The sequence below is a fragment of the Lepidochelys kempii genome, chromosome 1, assembly GCF_965140285.1.
Source record: "Lepidochelys kempii isolate rLepKem1 chromosome 1, rLepKem1.hap1, whole genome shotgun sequence".
NCBI lineage: Eukaryota > Metazoa > Chordata > Testudines > Cheloniidae > Lepidochelys > Lepidochelys kempii.
Genome location: NC_136380.1, coordinates 130,869,152 through 130,895,219, shown reverse-complemented (window position 1 = coordinate 130,895,219; position 26,068 = coordinate 130,869,152). Strand labels below are relative to the sequence as shown.

Here is a 26,068-nt window from a genome sequence, read left to right as displayed (position 1 = left end):
AATTTTGCATTATAATGCGCCCCCTCCTACTCTAATTTTCTATTTACTTTTCATAAAAAATGATGCAATACACTGATTAGCAACATTTGAATTTATTGTTGTGTGTACTGGCAACGGATAGGCAATTACAAATGCTTACAATTACTGAAACAATCACAGTGAGACACCCTCGTACGCTAGTCATTTACGGCAGAGTGGCTTGTGATAAAGCACTTGGGTGAAATCCTGGCCCCATGAAGTCAATGGAAGTTCTGTCACTGACTTTAGCAGGCCCAGGATTTTATCCCTAGGGCCCAGTTCTGCCATCCCTATATTGTGTAGCAGTTACTCATGCAGGTAGTCCCATTTTTGGGTAAAGGCTCTGTAATCAGACTGTCAGGCTGGGGTTTTGAAGGTACCTAAGGACTTGTCTACAGGAGGAAATTTACCAGTATAATTATACTGCTATAGTTTTACGAATATAACTCTCTGTGTGGAAACTTTTATTCCGGAATAATGGAACTTTTGTTTCTAATTCACATGGGTGCTTTTCCAGTCTCAGCGGAGATGCTTGCTTGTTAGCAATGGATTTTTTAACCTCGGTTAAGTTATTTAGGTTTCCCTTACAGTTAAATCCTTATAGAAAACAAAATACAATTTCAGAGGGGTAGCTGTGTTATTCTGTATCAGTAAAAACAGCGAGGAGTCTTTGTGGCACCTGAGAGACTAGCACATTTATTTGGGCATAAGCTTTTGTGGGCTATAACCCACTTCATCAGATGCATGGAGTGAAAAATACAGTAGGCAGGTATAAATAAATAGCACATGAAAAGATGGGAGTTGCCTTACCAAGTGGGGGGGTCAGTGCTAACGAGGCCAATTCAATCTGGGTGGATGTGGCCGATTCCCAACAGTTGACAAGAAGGTGTGAGTATCAACAGAGGGAAAATTACTTTTTGTAGTGACCAGGCTCAACAAAAAAACTTCAAAAACAGACTTCAATGAGAAACTGCAGAACTGGAATTAGTTTGCAAACTTGACACCATCAAATTAGGCCTGAATAATACTTCTGAGTAGTCCAAACCATTTTCCTTGCAAAATTTAACCAGAAGCTAATTGTACTTGGAGCTATGCCCTCTTCTGTTGTAATAAATAAATCCATTCCTTCCTTGGTTGTTGCCTTCTGTCAGTGCTTCTTCTCCCATGCTCAGATTACCACATTTACTTCTTCCTCAGCCAAGCTATACATATTTAATTTATTTACTCTTTCCATGTAAGTGTTTCTCTTTCCCTGTCTTTGTTGATCTTCCTTGAATTTCCTCCAGTTTGTCAATATCACATATATTGATATACAGCCCAAAGTTGTCCTGGTCTCCTTTGCTGCCCTTTCTCATTGCAAATTTCTATCTGATTTGCTGTTTGCTACTTAAGTCCCTTTATGTATTATTACTCTGCCCCACCAGTGTTTGCAGCTCCTCCCAGTTTAGTGAATTTATTAAAATGCTGTTTATGCTCTCCCTTAGTTCATTATTGAAGACATTAAATAGGCACTAGGCAACGTACTCTCTCTCCAAACTTGATACTTTCCCATATATTGTAACTCGTTGTTTACAGTCTTTCAATCAATCTTGAGTGCATATGTCCATGTTCATCTTTAAACAGATTTGGATTCTTGTTTAGTGAAATTTTGTGTAACACTGTGTGACATATTTTATTAAAACCCAAAGACAACTACCACTTCATCAATTCTTTTTTTTTTCTCCAGCAAGATCAGTTGTCTCCAAACATTTTGTGCTGCTTCTATCTACGCCTGTGATGCATCCATCAATTGATCTCCAATAGAGTAGAAAGGAGAAGATTAACATCTTCTACATCATTGTTGTCTTCATTTCTTTTACCACATCTCCAAAGAGACTCTTGAGCTTATTTTTTTGTTTGTTTTTAATTTGGACTAAAATCTCTAGGAATTATTCAACATTCTTTAGGATTCTGTATCCTGCTATTGCCATCATTTGTCCTGGCACCTGGGAAAGTAACATAGGATCCTGTTTTGTTTATGAAACAGATCTTAATCTAATTTCCTCATTATGGAGTTGTTAGTCTGGAATATGGAATCTTCATTTCAGGTGACTCCCTTTCAATAGTTGAACAACGGTTAGCAGTAATACTGCTGACCCTCTCTGGGCTTCTCTTTTATTCCTTTCTACCTCTGATTTACTGAGGGCAGCATACTTGTGGATATCAAGATTAACTCAGTCTGCACACATTTCCCTTCTATTCTACAGCTTCTAGTATTCTTTCAGTGTCTGATATTTATATATTGGGCCCTACCAAATTCACAGCCATGAAAAACACGTCACGGACCATGAAATCCGGTCTCCCCCAGAAAATCTGGTCTTTTGTGTACTATACTATACAGATTTCCTGGGGGAGACCAGCGTTTCTCAAACCGGGGGTCCTGACTCAAAAGAGGGTGGGTAGGGTGGGGGGTTGTTGCGGTATTGCCACCTTACTTCTGCACTGCCTTCAGAGCTGGGTGGCCAGACGACGGCATCTGCTAGCCAGGCTCACCTGTGAAGACAGGACCCCACCAGCAGCAGTGCAGAAGTAAGGGTGGCGATACCATACCATGCCCCTCTGACTTCTGTGCTGCTGCCTTCAGAGCTGGATGGCCAGAGAATGGTGGCTCCTGGCCAAGGGCCCAGCTCAGAAGGCAACAGAACAGAAGTAAGGGTGGCAATACCATACCATGCCATCCGTACTTCTGTGCTACTGCTTGCGGCAGTGCTGCTTTCAGAGCTGGGCTCCTGGCCAGCAGCCACCGCTCTCCGGCCACCCAGCTCTGAAGGTAGCGCCTCCAGCAGCAGTAGTGCGGAAATAAGGGTGGCAATACTGTAACCCCCCTACAATAGGATTCCAACCCCCCCCCCTCCACCCACAACTCCCTTTTGGGTCAGGACCCCTACAATTACAACACCTTGAAATTTCAGATTTAAATAACTGAAATCATGAAATTTATTATTTTGAAAATCCTGTGTCCATGAAATTGACCAAAGTTAACTGTGAATTTGATAGGGTCCTATTTACAGAGTACTCCTTACCAGAGTATCTTGGTACTAAGACTTGCAAAAAGTTACATCTAAGTGAACCCTGCTCTTGTGAAAGCTTGGTTCAACTTCTAAATATAATTTATTTCTCTGATTTCCTTCTTCCCTTGTCTGCCCCAGTTTTTGCTAGGGCAGGAGATCTCTGTGAAAAGGTGATCTGGTAGGAAGTCTTTCTAGGGCCTTCCATTGAGAGAGGTCTAATTGCAACTCTTGAAAGTTTCTCCATGGGCACCAGTAAAAATTCATCTTCCTTAATATTCTACTTATCCCCCATCTGTTGTTTAAACTTACTATATTCTTGGGGTAAGGTTCCTGTGAAGTTGGATGTATGATTGAGTTCAGCTTCCTTTGTTTGTTTCAATGATTTTCAACTGCTGTCTAAGCCCTCCCTCCATATTTTCCCCTAAGAACTGAAATAATTGTTTATTTAATATAGTTTTTTTTTTTTATGATCTTCATTTATAAATGAGGACATTGTGCCTGTTCCATACTTGACTGCCTCCCTTGCATCCTTCATTGTGCCATTCTTTATAGCAGCTGTTAGTTTTTCTTCAAAATGTCTGATCACTGATTAAAACCTGTGAATGACAGATCCTTCTGTTACCCTAAGTACTCAGCTCTGCAGCTGCCCTTACTGCTAGGCAATGCTTTCTGGATGTTTTCTATTTCAAATTGTATTTCCCATTTTTGTTACTTGCTGCACAAGAGTGAATCCATTTAGCACTTAACTCACATTGAGATAAACTCTTTTCATTTTGCATTGCTTGACTTTTGTTCCATTACTGACTGATCTTTAAGAGAAGTCTCTTGAAGGGTTTGGGTTGAGTATAGAAGTAGTAATGCTGATTCAAGAGTGTTTCTCATGGAGAGAAGACTTCAGTAATAGTTGGAAGAGAATGGAGCCAAAGGGAGAGTCTGTTTGGGGGAAAGATGCCTACAGTGTATCAGACAGATAGATAGAAATGAAGGAAGTCGGTGTTAAGCATGGAGCATCAGTCTGATCATGTGTAAGCGATCTCCTACATGTAAATAGTTTGAGGTGGTGGTAAAGATCTTTGATTATGGCAAGTAAAATGATATTTAGTTGACTTTGGAATTATTTTGCTGTGGAATATGTACATTTGACATTATGGATATGCCTCCAGGCAAGAGATTAGACCCCTGTCTGTACAAATAGACAACTATCTAAGATGATGCATCACTGACTTTCCACTAAAGGCCCGTTGTTACAAGGAATAGTAACATTAGAAAAATAGTGGATCTTTTTATGCTGAGCATGATCATCTATTCTACATCATTATATTTTTTTTTTCCCTGTGGCTAAGAGAACATTCTTTGCTTTAGGTCTTGGAGCTCAGGGGAGAGGCAGCAGTAAAGAGCAGATCACAGCATGCTAAATTTAAACTCTTTAAAAATTAAAAACAACATTTTATGACAAACATAACTCAGGAAAATTAAAATATTTTGGTTCACTAAGGTTTTGTAAAATATCTAATCATGGTTTCATTGTATAACTTACATTGTTATTGTCATAGATCATATATTCTGTTTTTCCTTGTTTCATTTAAACTATTTAATTTTCCACGAGTGAGGAAATGAGGAGCAATGGGAAGTACCACGATTGTTCTAGTACATTTACTTTTTTCTTTCCTATAATTTTTAGTTTTTATGTGACTCTTATAAAATTGTAACATTTAATTTGTTAGAATATTTAACTTGTCAATGACCTTACAGTATTATGTATTTTGCAGTTTATTATGGCTGTGGTTTTTAAAGGTGAAAATTAGAATGGACTTTTTCCCCTAACATCCCACGCCAATTGTTTCCAAGGATGAAATTGAGAAAGTGTCACTGGAAATATATATGGAGAAAAAATAAAATTTGAGATGCTTCAGAGCCAGTGGGGTAGCTAAAAAAGTTGCTCTTTTAACCACTAAGTACAGTATTACCAGTCTAAAGGATGACCCAACACTCTCACAAGTCTTGGGAGACAGGCCAGTCCTTGCCTACAGACAGCCCCGCAACCTGAAGCAAATACTCACCAACAACCACATACCACACAACAGAACCACTAACCCAGGAACTTATCCTTGCAACAAAGCCCGTTGCCAATTGTGCCCACATATCTATTCAGGGGACACCATCACAGGGCCTAATAACATCAGCCACACTATCAGAGGCTCGTTCACCTGCACATCCACCAATGTGATCTATGCCATCATGTGCCAGCAATGCCCCTCTGCCATGTACATTGGTCAAACTGGACAGTCTCTACGTAAAAGAATAAATGGACACAAATCAGATGTCAAGAATTATAACATTCATAAACCAGTCGGAGAACACTTCAATCTCTCTGGTCACGCAATCACAGACATGAAGGTCGCTATCTTAAAACAAAAAAACTTCAAATCCAGACTCCAGCGAGAAACTGCTGAATTGGAATTCATTTGCAAATTGGATACTATTAATTTAGGCTTAAATAGAGACTGGGAGTGGCTAAGTCATTATGCAAGGTAGCCTGTTTCCTCTTGTTTTTTCCTACCCCCCCCCCCAGATGTTCTGGTTTAACTTGGATTTAAACCTGGAGAATGGTCAGTTTAGATGAGCTATTACCAGCAGGAGAGTGAGTTTGTGTGTGTATGGGGGTGGGGGGGTTGTGAGAAAACCTTGATCTATGCAGGAAATAGCCCGACTTGATTATGTAAAGAGTTGTCACTTTGGATGGGCTAGCACCAGCAGGAGAGTGAATTTGTGTGGGGGGGTGGAGGGTGAGAAAACCTGGATTTGTGCTGGAAATGGCCCACCTGTTGATCACTTTAGATAAGCTATTACCAGCAGGACAGTGGGGTGGGAGGAGGTATTGTTTCATGATTTCTGTGTGTATATAAAGTCTGCTGCAGTTTCCACGGTAAACATCTGATGAAGTGAGCTGTAGCTCACGAAAGCTCATGCTCAAATAAATTGGTTAGTCTCTAAGGTGCCACAAGTACTCCTTTTCTTTTTGCGAATACAGACTAACACGGCTGTTCCTCTGAAACCAGTCTCAACAGTGTTGCTTTTTAGAAAAAGAGAGAATAGCATCTCCTCAAATTGTTCTCTCCTACTAATAAAAAAGTTTTAGCTGCGCCTACTGGATATGATCAAAATCTCAGCTAACTTCCAGTGCAATGTGGAACAGAGGTTAATTCAGGGATGCCACTTAGGCAGGGCGGGGGTAAGGAGGGGGTCATCCTCCCTCCCCAGAGTTTCTTCCAAGAGGTCTGCTCCTGGTGCACATCCTAGCCCCAGGCAGAGCTTTTAACTGCAGCAGCACAGCCTGGGTGTGGAGTGTGAGTTCTGCAGAGAAGTACTGCTCCCAGCTTGTGCCCTTGGGGTAGGGAGTCCCTATGTTTATAAACAGAGGCTGGGTGATCAAGATAACAAAGGGTTGGCAATTAAATTGAGGATCTGGAAGTCATTAGATGAGCCTGTAAAAAGGAATCCCTTGTGGGGGGGGGGGGGGGGGGTTGAAGACAGAACACAGGGGACTCAGAAGAACTACAGTTGAGATTACATTCAGAAAAGAGGGACATATGAGGAGGATAGATGCCGCAATGAAGCAGACAAAACCAAGGGAAGGGATAGCAGTGGTATAGAGCAGTGGCTCCTAACCTTTCCAGGCTGCTGTACCACTTTCAGGAGTCTGATTTGTCTTGTGTACCCCCAAGTTCACTTAAAAACTACTTGCTGACAAAATCAGTTATAAAGATACAAAAGTGTCACAGCACACTATTACTGAAAAATTGGTTACTTTCTCATTTTTACCATATAATTGTAAAATAAATCAATTGGAATATAGATATTGTACTTACATTTCTGAGTATAGTATATAGAGCAGTATAAACAAGTCTAAAATTTCATACAATGTTTGTACTGACTTCACTAGTGCTGTTTATGTAGCCTGTTGTAAAACTAGGCAAATATCTAGATGAGTTGATGTACCCCCTAAAAGACTTCTGTGTAGCCCAGGGGTAAACGTACCCCTGGTTGAGAACCACTGGTGTAGAGAAGTTCCTACTCTACCTGTGGTACTTATGTGGCCCCATCACCGCAGTGTCTGAGCGCCTCACAGTGTCTAACCAATGTCTCCTCACAGCCCCTCTGTAGGGGAGAGCAATGCTGTTATCCCCATTGTACAGATGGGGCACTGAGGCACAGAGAAACATAGGACCAGATTTTCAAGGGTATTTGCCCACCTAGTGAGATTTTTAAAACCGCCTAGATGATTACATGCTTTATAAACCCCACTAGATGCCTAGCTGCATCTTTGGTAGTCTGAAAACCTTTGAAATTCCCTCCCAAAGTCACTGGCCTGAGGTCATACAAGAAGTCTATGGGAGAAGTAGAACTCAGGTCTCTCAGGGCTAGCTGCCTACCCACTGCACCAGCCTATCTCTTTGCTGGCAGCGAAAACAAGGAATGTGATGGGAGCAAAACCAAGAAGGCCAGTTCCCTGAGACTCCAGCAAATGGTCTCACGCAATTGGGAAAGATATCATGATTGACAGCATAAAAAGCAGCACAGAAATCAGGAAGGATGAAGAAAGAGAGCGGATGAGAGGAGATCACTTAACCCCAAGGGGTGGCAGGTTCTGCCCCAGACTGGGTTGTAAAGCAATGGCTGTTGTAAAATTTTACATTTTAACTGAAAACCATTTTGTTTTGTAACTTTTTGTTCCAAGTCTGGAACAGGAAGGAATGAAAAAGTGTTGTCTGAATATCAGATGTGTTTATGTCTCAAATTCTTAGGGTTTCAGTGGTATCCAGGCCAATTCCAGAACACAGAACAGAAATTACATCCACAGAGTCCATAAAGTTGATTATTATTGTCATGATTTGTATTATTCACTGGGAACCATCTGTGCGCTAAGCACTATTCAGAATATGCAGAAAATGTAGTCCATGTGCCAGTGCATATAAAATGTGTAGCCTTTAAGGCTCAAATATTTAAGTATGACGTGTATAGTTATTGAGTATATGTTAATATGTATGTGGGGAGGGGCTGACTGCAGTAGAAGTTTTACTTGATTAAGGACTGGAAGATTTGACCCTCCAAATTTTACAAAAGTAAGAGCTGCCCAGAGCTCCTGTGCCTGTTTATTTTCCTTTCCTGCCTGCAGTGGCCCTGATAGATCTCAGAAAATACAATTTTTTCTCAACTTTAAAATGTGACATTTTCTTGGTGTTTGGTTTTAAATATTCTCATGTGAGAACTGTTGTGTTTAAGAGCCTTCGAGGAAAATAACTAGCTTTTAAACGGAAAATGTCATGAGTCTTATGATAATTATTGTTTTCCTTAAAGCCCCAGTTCCTGGAGTCAAGTGAATATGGGATGATTTCAGCCTTCATTCGTAAAGAAAAATGAAGTTTCTAGCCCTCGTGGCTGTGGAAGAAGCTTCGAAATTTGCTGCCTGTGCAACCTAAATGGTCAAAAAGCAGAAAGCAAATGAAAAGAACACCAAATCTACTGTTTATAGTCTCATGATTTTTTTGGTGAGCCTGACTCCTGAGTTTTGAACATTTGGGATTGGCAATATTGTGAAAGTGACATGAAAATGTCAATTTCAGTACTGTTTAGGGTCACTTTCTAGTCTATTATTTGTAGTGAGGTAACACCCCTAGAACTCCTGGTAGGTGCAGTATAAACTAATGGGGCCTAGCCCTAGTAGAATGTTTCCAAAAGTTAAATGATCTAGTCCGAGCTTGGTGAACTGCAAAAAGTAAGTAGCCTAATTGATAGAAAGTAATCTAGAGGTTTTTACAGTTATTTTAATTGTTGTATTCAAGAGTTAGTAATAAAGTAAGAATATACATTAAAATTGTAAACCTAACTGTCCCTTAAGTGACTTGACACAAGATCTCAGAACATGTTAGTAGTATCAGAGCTGAACTAGTATTTATTTAGGTTTCTTTATGTAGGAATTAGATACAGTGCTCCTGTCAGCTAATTTCTAAATTATTATTTGAAAAAAAAAAAAAAAAAAAACACTGGAGTTTTTAGGTGCCTAAGTAGCCTCTGGAATCATGGTGACAAACGCACCAAAATCTGAAATGGAACCCTGGAGTGAATTTCTTTCAGCTGACTACTACGTAAGGAATAGCTGATAGTCTATGTTTTGAGAGTGAGAGGGGAAACTGTTACAAGTAATGGGAGTAGAAAAAAGAAAAGCTTCTGAACATGGTCCAGTAAAAGCACATTTTTAGCAAATTTTAATGAAGTCCTTTCCCTCACTACCTATACTCTTTTATTGCATGACATGTGAATATGAGATTGCTGCACATTCTCTTTTCTCTCTCTTTTCCTTTCTAACCTGACAGAGGGTATTAAAGCAGTTGTTCACTATTTTTCTTTTGAAACCTTATGTTTTTGTGTTGTTTTCTGAATTTCCAGTGAACTTCTGTAGCTCATCTTTAAATGGATACATGTTCAAGGAACAATACTAATTTCCATACTAAAATTATGAGTTTCAGAGTATCTCCTGCCTTATGTATTATGATAGCATGTGGGAGGAGTTTTTTTTTTTTTTCATTGATGCCTTAGCCTTATTCACAGATAAATCTCAAGGCAGTTTAAAGGGGAAAAAATTATTACCCTTTCTAATTCCTTTCCTTCTACTATTTCTTTCCAGACCTAGCCCCCTTTTTCTCTACCTCCCCTACTCAGTTCCATTTTAAATGCTCTTCTTGTGTGTTCCAACTTATGTTTGTTTTGAAACTTCTAACTTGGAAAGGGTGTAGTCTTAAGTGACGTTTTGTGCCTTTGCTTACCTTCCTCTAGCCCAGTGGTTCTCAAACTTCATTGCACCGTGACCCCCTTCTGACAACAAAAATTACTATATGACCCAGGGAGGGGGGACCGAAGCCTGAGCCTGCTCAAGCCCTGCTGTCCCCGGGGGGGGGGCAAAGCTGCCCAAGGGCTTCTGCCCTGGGTGGGGGGCATGTAATCTTATCCCACCCACCCCCACCTAGGGCTGAAGCCCACAGGCTTCGGCTTCAACCCCAGGCAGTGGAGCTCGGGCTTCGGCTTTGACCCTGGGCCCCAGCAAGTCTAACACCAGCCTTCATGACCCCATTAATCATGACCCACTTTGGGGTCCCGACCCACAGTTTGAGAACCCCTGCTCTAGCCCTACCAAAACTCACTAAGGTTTCTAATGGCCTTTTCCTGGTCAAAGGTTATGGCTTGAATTTTATCCTCTTCCTTCTTAACTTCTCTGTTGCTTCTGGCATTGTCAGTCATACTTTCATCCTTAAAATATTGTTGTCCCTTGCCTTAAATTTTGTAAAAGAGTTAAGCACTTGTCAAAGAATATTTGAGGCAAAAAAGATGGTTTTTTCTCCCCCAAAGAGTTCATGAGGTGTGGAATAAGTAGGTTGTGAAACAGTGTTATAGGAGTAGGAGGGTAGCACACATTGAGATCTCTTATGCTGTCAACTAGAAGTAGAGGAACGGACAGGTGGAGGCCCCATGACCACTAGGGTTCAACTGTCAACTTAAGTGGCAGGCCATACTGCCTCCTGCCTAAAGCCAACAGCATACAACTTCAGAACTTTCAGAGCTTGCACCAGGAGCATAGGTTCAGGAGAGTAAATCCATTGTAAGGCAAATAATTTTTTTAAAAAAATAATACAGATATCAGATTTAATGGGGGATCCAAGTTTGAAAAATGTATTATTAACCCACAGTGACTGTAATGAAGCCTTTGAGTCTATTACAGTCTATTCATTAAACTTCAGTTTGTATTCCAGTGACCGCAGGGCACGGCTACACTTGAAACTTCACAGCGCTGCTCCTGGTACTCCACCTCCATGAGGGGATTAGTTTAGAATGCTGGGGCACTGTTTACACTGGTGCTTTACATTGTTGTAACTTGCTGCGCTCAGGGGTGTGTTTTTTTCACGAGCGAGAAAGTTGTGGCGCTGTAAAGTGCCAGTGTAGCCATAGCCGTAGTTACACTGTGATGAGTTTGGTTTATAATGACAATCTAACTGCTGCCCAGGCACACTCTAGGACCTGTTCTGATTCATTTAGAGAAGTGATTCCCATTGCAGTCAATGAGAGTTTGATTGTGTCTATCGATAGACAGATGCTAAATTTTTTAGTAAGAAGTAAGATGTTTGCAAAAGGAATCACTTCTCTAAATGAAGAAACTGCATTTACTCTTACTCTCTCTTGTAGCTTTTAATTTTGTTTTTTATGGCCGAGTTATAAAGCTCTTAAAATACAATAAGGGCTTATAAGGGTGCTCACACACCTTAACAATAGCAGCACGAACTGTGTTACTGTAAGAAAGAAAAAAAATCTCCTACGAGCTTGCAACAAAATTGGTGTTTAAAATTATCCTTTATATCACAGTGGGGGGGACTTACACAACAGTATTTTACAAGAGTCAGATGTATTTTCTCTGTGAGGGCAATGTGTCATAGAATTTAATCCTGTACACTGTGTCAGCAGCTAGGTTTGCCATTCACATGGAAGAACTCACAGCACTAAAACAGCTTCTTAATGGAATATTATGATAGATTTGCTATTCTGTGCTTGAATTTCCCATCTCTTTAAAAGTCACTATTGAGAAGTCTAATTAGTGGAAATAGCCTAGGGGACAACTACCTCCAATGTAGGCCTAGTAGAAACCAAGCATGCTTTTTTACAGAACAAAAAATCCTTTGGTTGCAAGTGTCTCTTTCCTTAGTAACTTGCATATCTTTTAATTCTTCTCTCTTTACCTTAAGCAAAGGGTAAGTACCAAAGGTGACCCTGTTTGACTAGATGTACAACTCGAAAAATATGTCTGATCTGCTCTTGTACTTTTCTCTAGCAGTTTTAGTATATGGTGGTGAATGGTGGAGTAAAAGTTGTAGTATTGGTCCTTCCGACCTCTTTCTGAACTGTAAGATAAGTTACATAACCTCAGCTCAGGATATTTAATACATAAAATGGCTATCTTTATTTTGATGATTGCAGGCTTGATTTAAATGATGGAAAGGAGTGTACCAGCATGGAGTCTGGAAAGATGCTAATTACATGAGCAGCATGTGCCACAGAAGTTATTTTTCAAAGTTAGTTTATACTTTAGGTCTAGTGCATTTACCCGGAGACTGAATTCTGACCTAGTACAGCCCTGGATAGTGCACACCAGGTCAACTGTAGACAATAAAATAATAATTACTATTCATGACTGCTCTCTCTCATTTTTTTTTTTTTAGTAAATATGTTTTGCCATTTAAAAAAAAAAAAGACCTCTCCCTTCCCTCCCCTCCCCCGGGCAAAAAAAGGATATATCTCTCTTCCCCGCTTGTGTCCCTCCTGCAAAACTTAGGTGTGCCAGATTGACAAATTGAGCAGAATTATTCTACTGAATCTTGATTGAAGCCAATGGAACTCTATTCCTGCTCTACTGTCTGTCTTGTCTATTTAGAAGATTTGGTCAAGAAAACTCTAGAAATTGAAAAAGAAAAAATATTGTGGGAATTAAAAAGTTGCTGGTTGACAATTTTGAAAAGTCTTCTCAATTTTTTTTTCTATAGTTAAAGAATTTTCACCAGCTCAATAGCTGGTTAAAAACCCTCAAAATATTTCCATTACAGTTTGCTTCAAAAAAGTTTTTCTCCCCATTGAAATTTTGATTAGCTCTACTATTTATATTGTAAGTTCCTCACAACTGAGAATTACCTTGTACTGTTTGCATGTTCAGTGACTCGGGCAGTGGTGGACAACCTGCGGCCCACGGGCCACATGTGGCCCGTCAGGGTAATCCGCTGGCAGGCCGCCAGACTGTTTGTTTACATTTGCCCGGCCACCCGCAGCTCCCAGTGGTACTGAGTGTTCCACACCAAAGTAACTCTAATGTCAGGCTTCTTAAAACTAAACTACAGGGGAGCAAAGCCACTTGTCTCTCAAGATATAAATTTTGACCTTGTTTGCAACACTGAGATAGGAAGGAGGAATGATCGAACAATAATGGAATGACACTTAAGCCAATTTGTAATATCTGTTCCTTTATTTTCAACACTATTGATCACACAGAAGAATGAAATGATAAAATAAAGTTTCTTCTACCCTTTCAGTTTTTGTACAAGTGTTTTTCATTTCATTTAATGGGATACACAGCAGTGCTTCTTGTAACTCTAAGCCATTACATTCAAAACACAATCATAACATTTCAGTTATGTCCAGAACAGTTCTCTAGTGATACAAGACACAGTCTCTCTCCTCTGAGATAGTTGAAAATATAGCCCTGATAGCAGTAGTCACAAACTATTCTTCCAGCACTGTAATTCTGCTTCACATGAATTTGGCTCACCAGCATATATCTGCTCTTGGCTCACTAACTGAGTTCTCCATCTAAACCTTTTGTAATTTACTGTATTTATTGTTGGGGGGGATAGTGGGAAAGATGTTTGTCTTTTGGCTTCTCTAACTTTGTTTTCTTTACAATATTTTAAACAAGAAACTCTAGGTTTGGGGCTAAATGAATTTCTGGCTTAACTCCAGAGCATCCCTAAGTAAAGCTGGAGAGAGGCATGGTCTGAGCACAAGATTTAAGAGTACAGCTAGCCGGAAAAATTAAATTAAAACAGAAAAAAAAAGATTTCCTCCCCCTCCCCCCCCCTTTTTTTTGTCAAATTTCCATGGAAATTTTGATTCTTTGGTGAAAAACTGAAATATTTTGTCCCAAAGCCTAAATATTCTGAGTTTTGAACAAAAACACTTGGACTCTGAAATGCCACCATGGTACCTTATGCCCCAATTCTCCTCTGCTGGCTGGGCTTCCTGGTCAGACTCTGTCTCCCACAGTATAACCGAATGAAGAGTGGTTGTCTGTTATGAGTCCTTTGCACAGCTGATGTAATTACTCTCTGCATCAGTTTCCATATCTGTGTTTGTATTTTTAAACAATGGCTTAGTTTAAAATGGTGGTGTGAAGATTTTCCAGCTAATAGAGGCTAGAAACAGGATAGATCAATTATCCCTTTTAAAAAAAAAATCCGGGAGATGGAAAAATTGAATCCAGTATTCTGTTTCATATTTTCAGACTTCTATTATCAGGGTGGTTTTGAATATTTTTTTTATTTATTTGATAAGTATATTCCTTTTATTTGAACAGTATTTGAAACAAGTGATTCCTTGTTTAAGTTGGATAAGTTTTCATCTAGGATTGTATCTTTATGGGTAGGTTACATAGTTTTCAAAATAGTAGATTGTGAAAGAAATTTTCACAGACTTCTGCAGGCTTTCAACCAGTATGCCAGTTTTGGATGGAGTGCAGGGATGATTGTATTTAATAGAAGTCAAAGGAGCATTTTTTAATGTAAACTCATTGCAGTTGTTTCATTTGTCTCCCTGTATCCTGGAAGTAGAAGTGTGATTCCTTTGTGCACTGGAGATGGTTTTATAAAGATGATGTTTGCACTGTGTGCTGAGCTTCGTGGGTAGAAGTGTACTTGGAATTTTTTTATAGAATAAATGTGACTATACCAGATCTTACAGGGTATTGGTACAGTGGCTGCTGACGAACAGGTGTGGAGCAGCTTTATTACCTGAGGGTAAGAAGAATTCCTTCCCGCCTACCCCCATGAACTTCCCAAGCACATAACCCCTGTTACTCAGGCCCTGGGCAGGGAGTAATATTTGTTCCTTAATGGATATGTATAACATGGTACCACAATAACGGGGAAATGCATATGTATTCTCCCTCTGTGCTCCAGCAAGGGAACCCACATTAGGCTTCTAGGTCCCCAGCTGTTGCCTCTCTTTCCTGGAAGCCCATGTCTCTCACCCTTCTGACCAGGGTATTTCCACACTGAGCAGTTCCCTAAATATACTGTTTATCCGACCCTCCATTATCTGGCTCTCTGTGTTAACTGGACAACCAACACACACAGGTGTCTAAGGGGCTGATTTCTCCTGTGGCCGCTAGATGGCGCTGCAGCGTGGCACTTTCCAATTCTCTATCAGGATTTTTGATTATCAAATCTGGCCCCAGTCCCAATTAGATCAGATAAACAGGGTTCTGCTGTACTGTGATATCCCCAGCAGAAGACAGACTGCCGAAACTGGCTTTTTTTGCCTTCTCTTCAGAGACAGTTAACAGTGTAATTACCACAGTTAATATACCACACAGCTCTTTCTAAGCAAGCACATTTTATACTTAAGATAAAAGCAATACAGAGAAAACATATTAAAAACAACCTGCACACAGGCTAATAAACTTACTGGAGATCACCCTAACTGCAAAATAGGCTCTGACAGTTGAGCAGTTCTTCAGACCCTACCTAACCAGGGTTTTTTTTTTTTTGTGATTTCAAATTCATAATACCCATTGCTCAAAACAAGAACCCCCATTATTTTGTGAGTGAATCCTTTATTCAGTTTGGGGTCTTTGAATAGACTGCAAATAGGTAATCAGCCATACAGTGGGTCCCCTCCCCCGAGCTAAACTTTAAATGGCTGAGTTCTTTCATAATCGGAGGGGTTATGTTCTCTTCGAGACTTCCTGGGAAATACATTTAATTTTAAACATTCACATTGTTTCAGAAAGTCCTTTGAAGTTCCTAACATTTCCAAAGGTTAGCATTAGTCACATGTCCTAGAGAAGTTATGTACAATCCCACAATAACAATAAACAATTGCATTTTAATACATTGGGCCCCAAAGGCATTATACTTTAATTCAATAAGGTTTATCCAGGAGATTGTCCTATTTGTCACACATGGTACTTGAAATATTTATAGGCTAGTTAATTCTTTAGTTTAAAACACATTAAAACAAAACCTTCCCTCCCATTGAAGTTGGTGGCAATTACCTAATTACCACTACCCTGTGGGGAAAGAATTGGACCCCAGGGCGTTAAGGTCATTTTGCAGTGTGGACATTTTATTGTTTGACTTTTGCTTTTCAAAGGAAGGCTGATACAGTTCATATAACACACCTCTCTTCTTGCTCCATCATCCTCACCACGCAAATCCCAAAGGCCTGATTTCCTTCTGGTGCTTTGGCTTGGGCCAGGTGTTCCTGCTATAAGTCTATTTAAATAATATCATGGGATCTCCTTGTAGTAGCTTTGAAACTTCTCCTTTTGAACATTGGCAGTCAGCCAATATGAAATAGTCTATCTCTTGAAGAATCAAATGAAATGCATACCCAAGCAAGAAGCTATATGTCTTAGCATTAACATCATATAGAAATGTGGGTTGTCAGCATGTTTACTAAGCAAACAAATGTTCAACCATTTTTTTTTCTGAAAGAGAAACAAAAGACTATCTTTGTTAGCCTCTAGGTCTCAATTCTTCCTTGTAGTGGTGTTTATCTGATGTACTCTGCAGTTAAGTTTGGAACTTATCCAGTGCTGTGAAGGAAAAGAGACTTTCATTTTCTACTAGATGCCAGGTAGCCTTTAAAATATTACCAAAAACGTAAAATGTAATGGGCATTCCAGGCAGGATTTTCAAAAGTGCCTAAGTGACTTAGAGCATAAGTCACTGACTTTTAGTGGGACTTATGTTCCTAAATCACGTAAGTGCTTTTGAAAATCCAATCCATTGTCTCTTTCAGCATGCAGGGGCTTCCTGATTAAGCACTCTCTTTTGAAGAGTGTTGTGGTGTGCTTACGAGTATTCTCCCTGCCCACCCTTTCAAAGAAGGTGTTTCTTTTACTGCCTGTTTTAGTTGGGGAGTTAAGCTGTGTGACTTCCGTGGATACTTGCGTGCTTTCCTAAATAGGCACCTGTCTCATTTGACTTTCCAAAGAGAGCTTTTTTTCAGGAAGCAAAATATAGCTCCTCCTTCCTTTTGGTATAGAGTTTACAGATTGGTGGCATACTTACAACTCAGCATCAGAATGATGCGTGTTTGATTGGTGTTATGTATTTGGGGGTTACTTCTTTCGTGAGTTACAGCTCACTTCACGTAGCTTATGCTCAAATAAATTTGTTAGTCTCTATGGTGCCACAAGTACTCCTTTTCTTCTATGTGTGACATTATAGATAGGGTTAAGACATGTGCATACTAGACTGCAGTAGGAATATTCTTCTTTTAAAAAAATATAGAGGTGAAAATAGGGTGTCTTTAAATGTAAATTAGGAGGCCCTTCATATTTGTCAACAGACTTCTTTTGGCCTGTGGACACAGAATATTTCTTTGCATGTAAAACAAACAAAGTCAGCTTGAGCTGTTCCTTCCACAGAAAAATCCTCCAAATGATGCAAGCCCCAAGAGGCAAATCTCAATGTCCCTTGAGATTAGTTCTGTGCATTTATTATTTTGGACACTATAAAGGTATTTTCATCGTGAGCCTCTTAGCAGTAACTTGAATTCCCAGCAGAGTGTACCACACAGGAAGAATGAGAAGTCCTGCAGAACTTTGTGTGGCCAACAATAGTGATTCTCTAGACTTGTTGCAGTAATTAATGTATAGTATACTCATGTATCTTTGGATAGCATAAATTTATGTTAACATAATATTGCGAGGAAAAAAAGAGTCTAGAGTAACTTAGATTTGCAAAAAATGTAATCTAAAACAGATTACTTACCCGTTCCCTATTACAATGAATAATTAATAATTTTAGTGAATTATGCTAAGTGCTAATCAAAAAAATTAATTTGCAAATCATCACTCAATTAAATTAGCAGCAGTAATTTTAATTCTCAGCAATCATATTCATTATTTTTCCTTTAGCTTTCAGAAGCTATAGTTTAACAGCCACATGAGGTGATTTATTGAATACTTTGCTGTAAGACCTGTATAACTAGCTTCTAATTTTAAAACAACTATTACTGTAGTATGAGTCATTATTCAGTGGCTGCTAATTATTTTGGTTCAGTTTTTAAATTAAAAGGTAAGCATAAGTTTTACAAAGTGAGCTCATTGTTACAGACCCTGTAAACTGAACAGCCCAACAATTCAAGATACAAAACACATCCTATATGGAGTTTTAGGGTCTCAACTGACTGCTTTTGTGGGACTGTTCATTTACATCTCTTCCCACAAAGGGCTTGTCTACTCTGGCACTTTACAGCGCTGCAGCTTTCTCCCTCGGGGTGTGAAAAAACACCCCCCTGAGCACTGCAAGTTTCAGCTCTGTAACGTGCCAGTATAGACAGTGCAGTAGCGCTGGGAGCATGCTCCCAATGCTGGGAGCTACGCCCCTCGTGGAGGTGGGTTTTTTAGAGCTCCTGCTCTGGGGGAGCTCTCTCCCACCGCTGTGGTGTGACTACACAAGCCACATTAGGGCGCTGCTGCGGCAGCACTTTAGCGTTGCCAGTGTAGACAAGCCCTAAAACCTTACCTGTTCTCGAATAGCAGGAAAAGTGGTGCTTTAGCCACTCCCCTTCAATTAAAAAGAAAAGGAGGACTTGTGGCACCTTAGAGACTAACCAATTTATTTGAGCATGAGCTTTCGTGAGCTACAGCTCACTTCATCGGATGCATACCGTGGAAACTGCAGAAGACATTATATACACAGAGACCCTTCAATTGTTTTTTTTTTTCTTTGTCTATTCAATATTGGGAAATTGCAGCATTAGTCTCACAAGAGAAATGTCCAGTTAGTGTTGGTGGCATGTCCTGGTGCAGGGCTGAATAATGTCACATTAATGGTTATACTCTATGGGAATCTTTTTTTGAGAACATGTATTTTTGCACTTTCAGTTGTTCCCCCTTTTTCTCTTGCTACTCTGCTGTAAGCAATTCAAAAAGTCAACCACTAAACAGTTGACCCTGTTCTCTTCTCAACCATCACATTACTCGTGTCATACGTTTTTACATTAGTGCTCTGTTTCCTTTCACAGTCAAGGATTGGATTAACTGGTTTGGAAAAAAAAAAAAACTCACCCAGAACCGGAGGTTAGTTGTTTAAGGTTCTAAATGTCCATTTCAAGTAAAGGATATAAAAAGCCCACACTCAAACTCCCTCTGTGCTTCCCTTGTGTCCTGCTTGGTGAGTTGTGGAACCATCATTTACACAGTTTTTTCCATGCTTCTGGATGTATTGCTGTTACACTAATAAAAATTATACCAACAGCATCTTGTAAGAGGAACAAGGCAAATTGCCACGTTTATTGTAAATAAAACAAAATATTCCTATATGCAATTTCTATATAGATCCATTCACACACAGGTTCTGCAAAAAGGTTGTTATAGTTACCAGCCTAGATGTTGCTCGTGCCAAGTCACTGGCCAGGTGGCCTGGACACGAGAGTGGAGCCGAGTTTTTGTCAGATGTGCATCCAATGCTCCTGGAGAGTGGTCGTAGAACCAGACTCAAAGAACACAGTTCTGGGGTCCAATCTTTATAGGTCTCTGGTTCAATACAAGTCTATGGAAGTTGCTTCATCATGTTGAATTTACAATTGAGATGACCATCAATCAGCTCAATCAGCAGGTGGTACATCCATGATGGCTCCATGATGGCTAGGTGTTATCTTCTTGTTCTTCCTTGATGCGTTTTGGGTGGATTCTGGTTCGCCCTCTGGGGGTCATCTCGTTATCTCCACTTTGAATATTCTTTGGCCCATCGATACCAAGGTTGAAATTCTTAGGATTAGGCTGGCACCATTTACTAACCAACTATTTCCCTGCTTCAGACATTCAATTCCATGCACTCATCATTCATTCTTTTACTTAACAACACAATCTATGACTCTTGATTCATTTAACAAGTTTTATCCCACTATCTATTTTTTCCCTCTTTTGATACCAAGATTTACATAGGCATGACAAGGGGCCCGCGCAGGGGAAGCGCATCAGGGTGTTGTTTTAAAGAACAGCATTGTTTCCTCAAAGTTCTTATCACTTTCCAGCACAGACTCTTTGTCCTGTACCGGCCTGAAATAATTAGCACTTTGGCCTTTCATTTGTTACAGGGTGAAATTCAACAGCATGGAACTGATGTTCATACCTTTTTACAATACCTACATCCTCTTTTGTCTGTCTTTATTTCTACTACTACATAATTATAATTCTATCATACTTATATAACTTTGAGGGCGACCCAACATTGCACCCTGTCTTTACAGTTACAAATGTCTTGTATTGACAGCTCTTATTAGTTGTTTGGTAAGTTCTTGAGGGTTTTACTCTGTTTTTTGTTTGTTTTGTTGGATTGCTGAGATGGCAACTTGATCAGCTGCTCTCGTTGCAAGGTGTCTGCCAAGAGCCATGTCTGGTGGACTGCCTGTCCTCAGTCAGGTGCACTGATGTCTGTATTATCTTTTAATTGGACAAACAGCCTCTACCACATTCTGTACTCCAAAACACCCTACACTTTTGATTGTCTGCTTTTCCTTGTCAAACTGTGTGCATTTTGCTGTTATTTCTGTATAGCTGACAAATGTGGTATGACACCAACAGAAGCGTCAATTTTTATGAATGAAATTCTGCTAATTTGCATGCTGGGACAACCTCTTTGCATCTGCATGAAAACTATATAGATGGCTTTTTAACAGACCCCTCTTGGTAAAACAATCTCGGGTTTTTATTATATGCCCTAATAACTAGTACAGGCAAGTTGCCTAGTGGGAGACGGCACCATTGCCTACCCCAGGAGTTCAAAAATCACAAGAGTTTTAAAATAATAGATGTATTTTTATCGTTTTTGAGCCTTTAGGATGCGCTTCTTCATGTTTTCAAGCATTTCTCTACAACCATGAGCAGTAGAAACTTTTTTTACTAAAAGTTGAAATTTTCATGCAAACTCTTGATTCCAGCATCAGGAGCTTTATTTAAAAAGTTGAAAATATCCCAAGATTTGTAAAATTGTGAGAGCTGGTAATGACTGCTTAACACTGATACAGTAGGGAAATGGACTTGCTTCTTAAAATCCCTTGCTGTTGTGGAAATTAGACCATACTTTGCACAGAATGCCCTTTCTTATTCTCTTTAAATTCTTATATTGTTCTGATCGCTGTAGCACATGGACTATCCAGCATTTACAGTCTTTTTCATAATATCAAAATGATATTCCATCATCTGTATCCATTTTTGCATTGATGGTATGTCAGAGAAAAACACAGTTCTCACTCTCAGGTTGGGTGCAGCAAGTCAGATACAGTTTATTACCCCAAGCAATTGCACAGAGGGAGAGAGTGCACGAGGACGCAGGGTTTCCCCACCTACGCAGGTCTCTCAAAGATAAACAATTAGATAAACAAGTATTTATACCTTTATTACAGACAATAATAAGCAACAACTGCATATTGTTTATACATATTCCTTCATGATACCTTATTTTTCTTACCATTTCTCTTATGGTCTGCATTCTATTCTTATCTAATACAAGGTCACAACAGCCTCTTTCACAGTTGTTTTCCACTCTCTTCGCACTATCCCCACTGCTACAAATCTTGTGTTATTAAAGCTAGAGTAAGTCTGACTCATGCTCAATATAGAGGCCTGCATCCAAATTCTCTTTATCTACTTCCACACTCACCCCTTTTGTGCTTCCAGCACAACTATCAATTTTAAACTTCCATTTTCATTAAATTTTGTATTTCAAACTCTGCATCAGATGCTTCAACCTTAGGGGTTTTAATTGGATACAATGACAATGCATGGTTAGTATGGACATAAAGAGTATTATTATTATTACGTCCCTTACAACAACAATAACATAACCCTAAACCAAATAACAACAGTACAAGCAATAACATGCCCACAATAATACTATAATGGGGTTGTTGCACAGTTTTAGTCACAAAACACAATACATCATACTATGTACATAAGTTTATATGTCTATAAGCGGTGCGAAAGGCATACTTTTCAACTTGATATATATTTTGAATCATATGAAGTTGCCCTTGTAACTCAGAAATTTTCTGAATCTCTGGTAGGAGTGAAAGTAAATTTTGGAATCGATCAGGTATTAGGGTGGTCCAGTTAAAGGGTATCTGAAACCTAAGGGCTGATTGAAAAATTCTATCCACAGGCCTGCAGCAGTGGTGAGATTAAAATGAATATCTTGTAATATGGTGGCCTCAATATGCACACAGCTATCATTAGCTTGGAAGAGTAGGTGTCCTGTCAGGGTAGTTCCTTGTCCCATACCCTCTCAACAAACGTTGTCATGAACAGTGACAACTTCCCCTGGCTTCAGTTTGCATACACACTGAAGCTGTGGGGGTTCTCATGGCCAGAATATCCATTGACTCCCTCTCGCTATCCAAATGTTGGGTGTTATAGAATCATAGAATATCAAGGTTGGAAGGGACCCCAGGAGGTCATCTAGTCCAACCCCCTGCTCAAAGCAGGACCAATCCCCAATATTTGCCCCAGATCCCTAAATGCCCCCCTCAAGGATTGAACTCACAACCCTGTGTTTAGCAGGCCAATGCTCAAACCACTGAGCTATGTTATTCTGGGAGCACTGACTAAAAATCGATTAGCCATACCAGGTAGTGTAAGTTCCCAAATGTCTCGGTGAATTACCCAGTCCCCCATGCATCTCCTAATCTCAGTTCAAGTTCTACCCCCAACATAGTGTCAGAATTGCAAATCAGTCAAGACAATTACCCTTTTGGTCTTCTTCCTTCATCAACATGATATATCTCGTGAGGCCAGCCTTCAAAATCTGTATATGAAAAACACTGTTGTTTAATACCTAGAGCCTACTTTAGAAAGTCATCTGGATTGTTCATAGTATTTGGGAAGAAGTCCAAGGGAAAAGCGATCTCTGTTCATAGATTGTATAAGTTGATTAGTATTCAGTCATGTTAGGGCCAACTCTAAATGGATTTATAATCAGTCATGTGGTGACCAAGTAGGAGGTTCAAGTGCCAGAATGCCTCGGGGCTGTGTGGCATCTGCTTTTAGGACAGACATGACAAATCCACACGGGAAAAGAGAGGACAGAAAAGAATAGAGAATGTGTATGTACAGTGGTCTATCTGCAAAACACTTGTGGCCGCTTCAGTGAGTTGCTTCCATAATATGGTGATTTGGAAGCCTGCCAGGTGTGTGTGTGTGATTAACTTAACCCTACCTTCTCAGTATTGGAGCTGAATACGTATCCTTTTTGGAAGGGCAACATTTTGACTTTCCTTAACTAAACTCTCCTCTGTCCTCTTCTAGGGTTGCTGCTCCTTGTTAGAGTCCTTGGCTGCATGTTCAGTGGTTTTCACACAATTTCATTGCTGTCTGTGCAGTTCACTGGTGTTTTTTTTTTTTTAAACTCCTGCGTCTTCTAGCACCGTTCTTAGGTTTGAAGATGTAACAGGAAAACACTGGTGCTGTCTGCACTAACACTTCTGCCATTTCTATCCCAAGTCGAGTTGCACAACCAATAAAGAAACAAGAGCTTTCCCCAAAAAGGCTGGTACAGATGCTAGTAGGGGAATTTTCAGAGAAAATGTTATGAGTGAAATGAGAAGTTATTCCTTAGCAATGTCTGGAGCTTTCCAATAGTCCATCTTGAATACTATCCTGTTTTCTGACAGTGTCTGGTGCCAGATGCTTCAGAGAGGATAAAACAGAACAGGGCAATTTATTGAGTTATCCATCCTCTCCTGTCTAGTATCAGCTGTCAGAGGTTTAAGGACACCGAGAGCATGGGATTGTGTCCCTGACCATCTTCGCTAATAGCTATTGATGGACATATCCTCCATGAATGCATCTTATTCTTTTTGGAACCCAGTTATACTTTTGGCCTTCACAATGTCCCCCGAGAATGAGTCCCACAGGTTGACTGTACATTTTGTGGAGAAGTACTTCCTTATGTATGTTCTAAACCTGCTGCCTATTCATTTCATTGGGTTACCCCTGGTTCTCGTTTTATGTGAAGGGGTAATTAACACTTCCTTATTCACACATGATTTTATAGCCCTCTATCATAACATCCCTCAGTTGTCTCTTTTCTGAGTTGTACAGTCCCTGTCTTTTTATTCTCTCCTCAAATGGAAGCTGTTCCATACCCCTAATTGTTGTTGCTGTTGTCAGTACTTTTTCATGTGTGTGTGTGTGTGTATTTGAGATGGGGAAACCAGAACTGCATGCAGTGTTCAAGGTATGCACATATAATGGATTTATATAGTGGTGGTATGCTATTTTCTGTATTATCTATCCATTTCGTGATGGTTCCTAACATTCTGTTAGCTTTTTTTACTTCTGCTGCAAATTGAGTAGATGTTTTCAAAGAACTATCCACAATGACTCCAAGATACTTTCTTGAGTGATAACAGCTCATTTAGACCCCATCACTGTGTATGTATAGTTGGGATTATGTTTTCCAGTGTGCATTACTTTGTATTTATGAACAATGAATTTCATCTGCCAATTTGTTTCCCAGTCTCCCAATTTTGTGAGATCTTTTTGTGACTCTTTGCAGTCAGATTTAGACTTACCTATCTTGAGTAATTTTGTGTTATCTGTAAACTTTGCCACCTCACTGTTTACACATTTTTACAGATAATTTATGAATATTTTGAGCAGCATAGGTTCTAGTACAGATCCTTGGGGGACATCATTACTTACCTCTCTCTGCTTTGAAAACTGATAATTTATTCCTACCCTTTGTTTGCTATCTTTAAACCAGTTACTGATCCATGAGAGGATCTTCCCTCTTATCTCATGACTGCTCTTGCGGCTTCCCTTTGCTTCCCCATCAGAAAATAATTTTCTGCAGGGAAGTAAAGAAATGTGCCAGGGACATAAATTCTGCACATGTGCAGTGGCGCAGCATTCCCCCAGGAGTAGGTTATGTAGCCCAACCTGTATACCGAGCCAAGCTCTGTCTTCCCCACTCGGGCCCTCTGCTCCTGCCATGGCCCTGGCCCACCCAGTCTGACTGACGTCTCCCAACCCAGCCCCCTTCTCTCTCTGTGGCCAGGTTTGTACCTTACCTTGCTCAAATGACTCCAAATTTGGAATGCTAATCCTATTTTGCATCCCCACATGGCACAGCAAATTTCAAGAAATCTAAATAAATGTGCAGGTTTTAGAGCACGTAAAGTTGTCCTTTAGACAGAAAGGCGTTCTCATCCTGAACTTTAGGAAGCTCTGCAAGAATAATCTAGTTCTAGTAATATCTCTTTCTACGTTGAGTGTTGGGGAAAACACACTCGACACCGATGCTGTTTCTTGGTTATATTTTTATGATTTGATAGTTAAATTTATTCATATTTCCACCTTTTGTAGGATTCTTTTCTGATTTTCAGGTCATTAAAGAGTTCCTGATGGAGCCATATTGGCTTCCTACTTCCTGACTTTCCTTTGCATCAGGATAGACTGCAATTAATATAGTCTCTCTGAGAAACTACCAGCTCTCCTGAACCTTTTTTCCCTTAGATTTTCTTCCCATGGGACCTCACCTACCAGTCCTCTGAGTTTGTTAAAGTCTACTTATGTGAAATCATTGTCCTCTCAATCCTTCCTTTCCTTAGAATCATGAAATCTATCATTTTGTGATCTCTTTTACCCAAATTGTCTTTCATCTTCAGATTCGCTACCAATTCCTCCCTGTTGGTCTGAATCAAATCTAAAATGGCTTGCCCCTGGTTACTCCCCTCTGTTTTCTGAAACAAAAAGTTGTCCCCGATACATTCCAAGAACTTATTGGAAATTTTGTGTTTTGCCATTTTACTTTTCCAACATATGTCTGGTTGGTTAAAGTCCCCCCATTACTACCAGGTCTTTGGCTAGATGGAAGCCAGAAAGTAGGCCCTTTCCTCTTTTGGATCATATTTTCTATGAAAATTGTAGAGGTACTTGAAACCTTTGATTTGAACACAAAATTCTCCCTTCTGCATGCCATCTCTCTTCCTTCATTCCCCCCTCCTGGTCTCTCCCCCCAAAACACCTAAAACCTGGTGGAGTTTAGATTCTCGGATCCAGTTTGGGCCCATTTTTTATAAAGTGCACAGTTAAAATATTAAATTTAGTTAGAATTCAAGTGATAAACCAGATTCAGTGAAAAAGAACAAGCCATGGACATGTTTATTCAATCAAGACA

The 26,068-nt window shown here is 39.8% G+C and overlaps 1 protein-coding gene across 5 annotated transcripts in view; it reads left to right on the top strand.

Moving 5' to 3' along the window:
• PUDP (pseudouridine 5'-phosphatase) overlaps positions 1 to 26,068 on the top strand; it is a 146,845-nt gene that overhangs the window by 10,637 nt on the left and 110,140 nt on the right. For 2 of the 5 annotated variants that reach the window (XM_078854036.1, XM_078854035.1), the window contains exon 2: positions 8,427 to 8,617. The exons of the other annotated variants lie outside the window; for them this stretch is intronic. The gene's annotated coding sequence lies outside the window, so the exon portion shown is untranslated. The remainder of the gene's footprint in view (positions 1 to 8,426; positions 8,618 to 26,068) is intronic. 5 annotated transcript variants of the gene reach the window in all.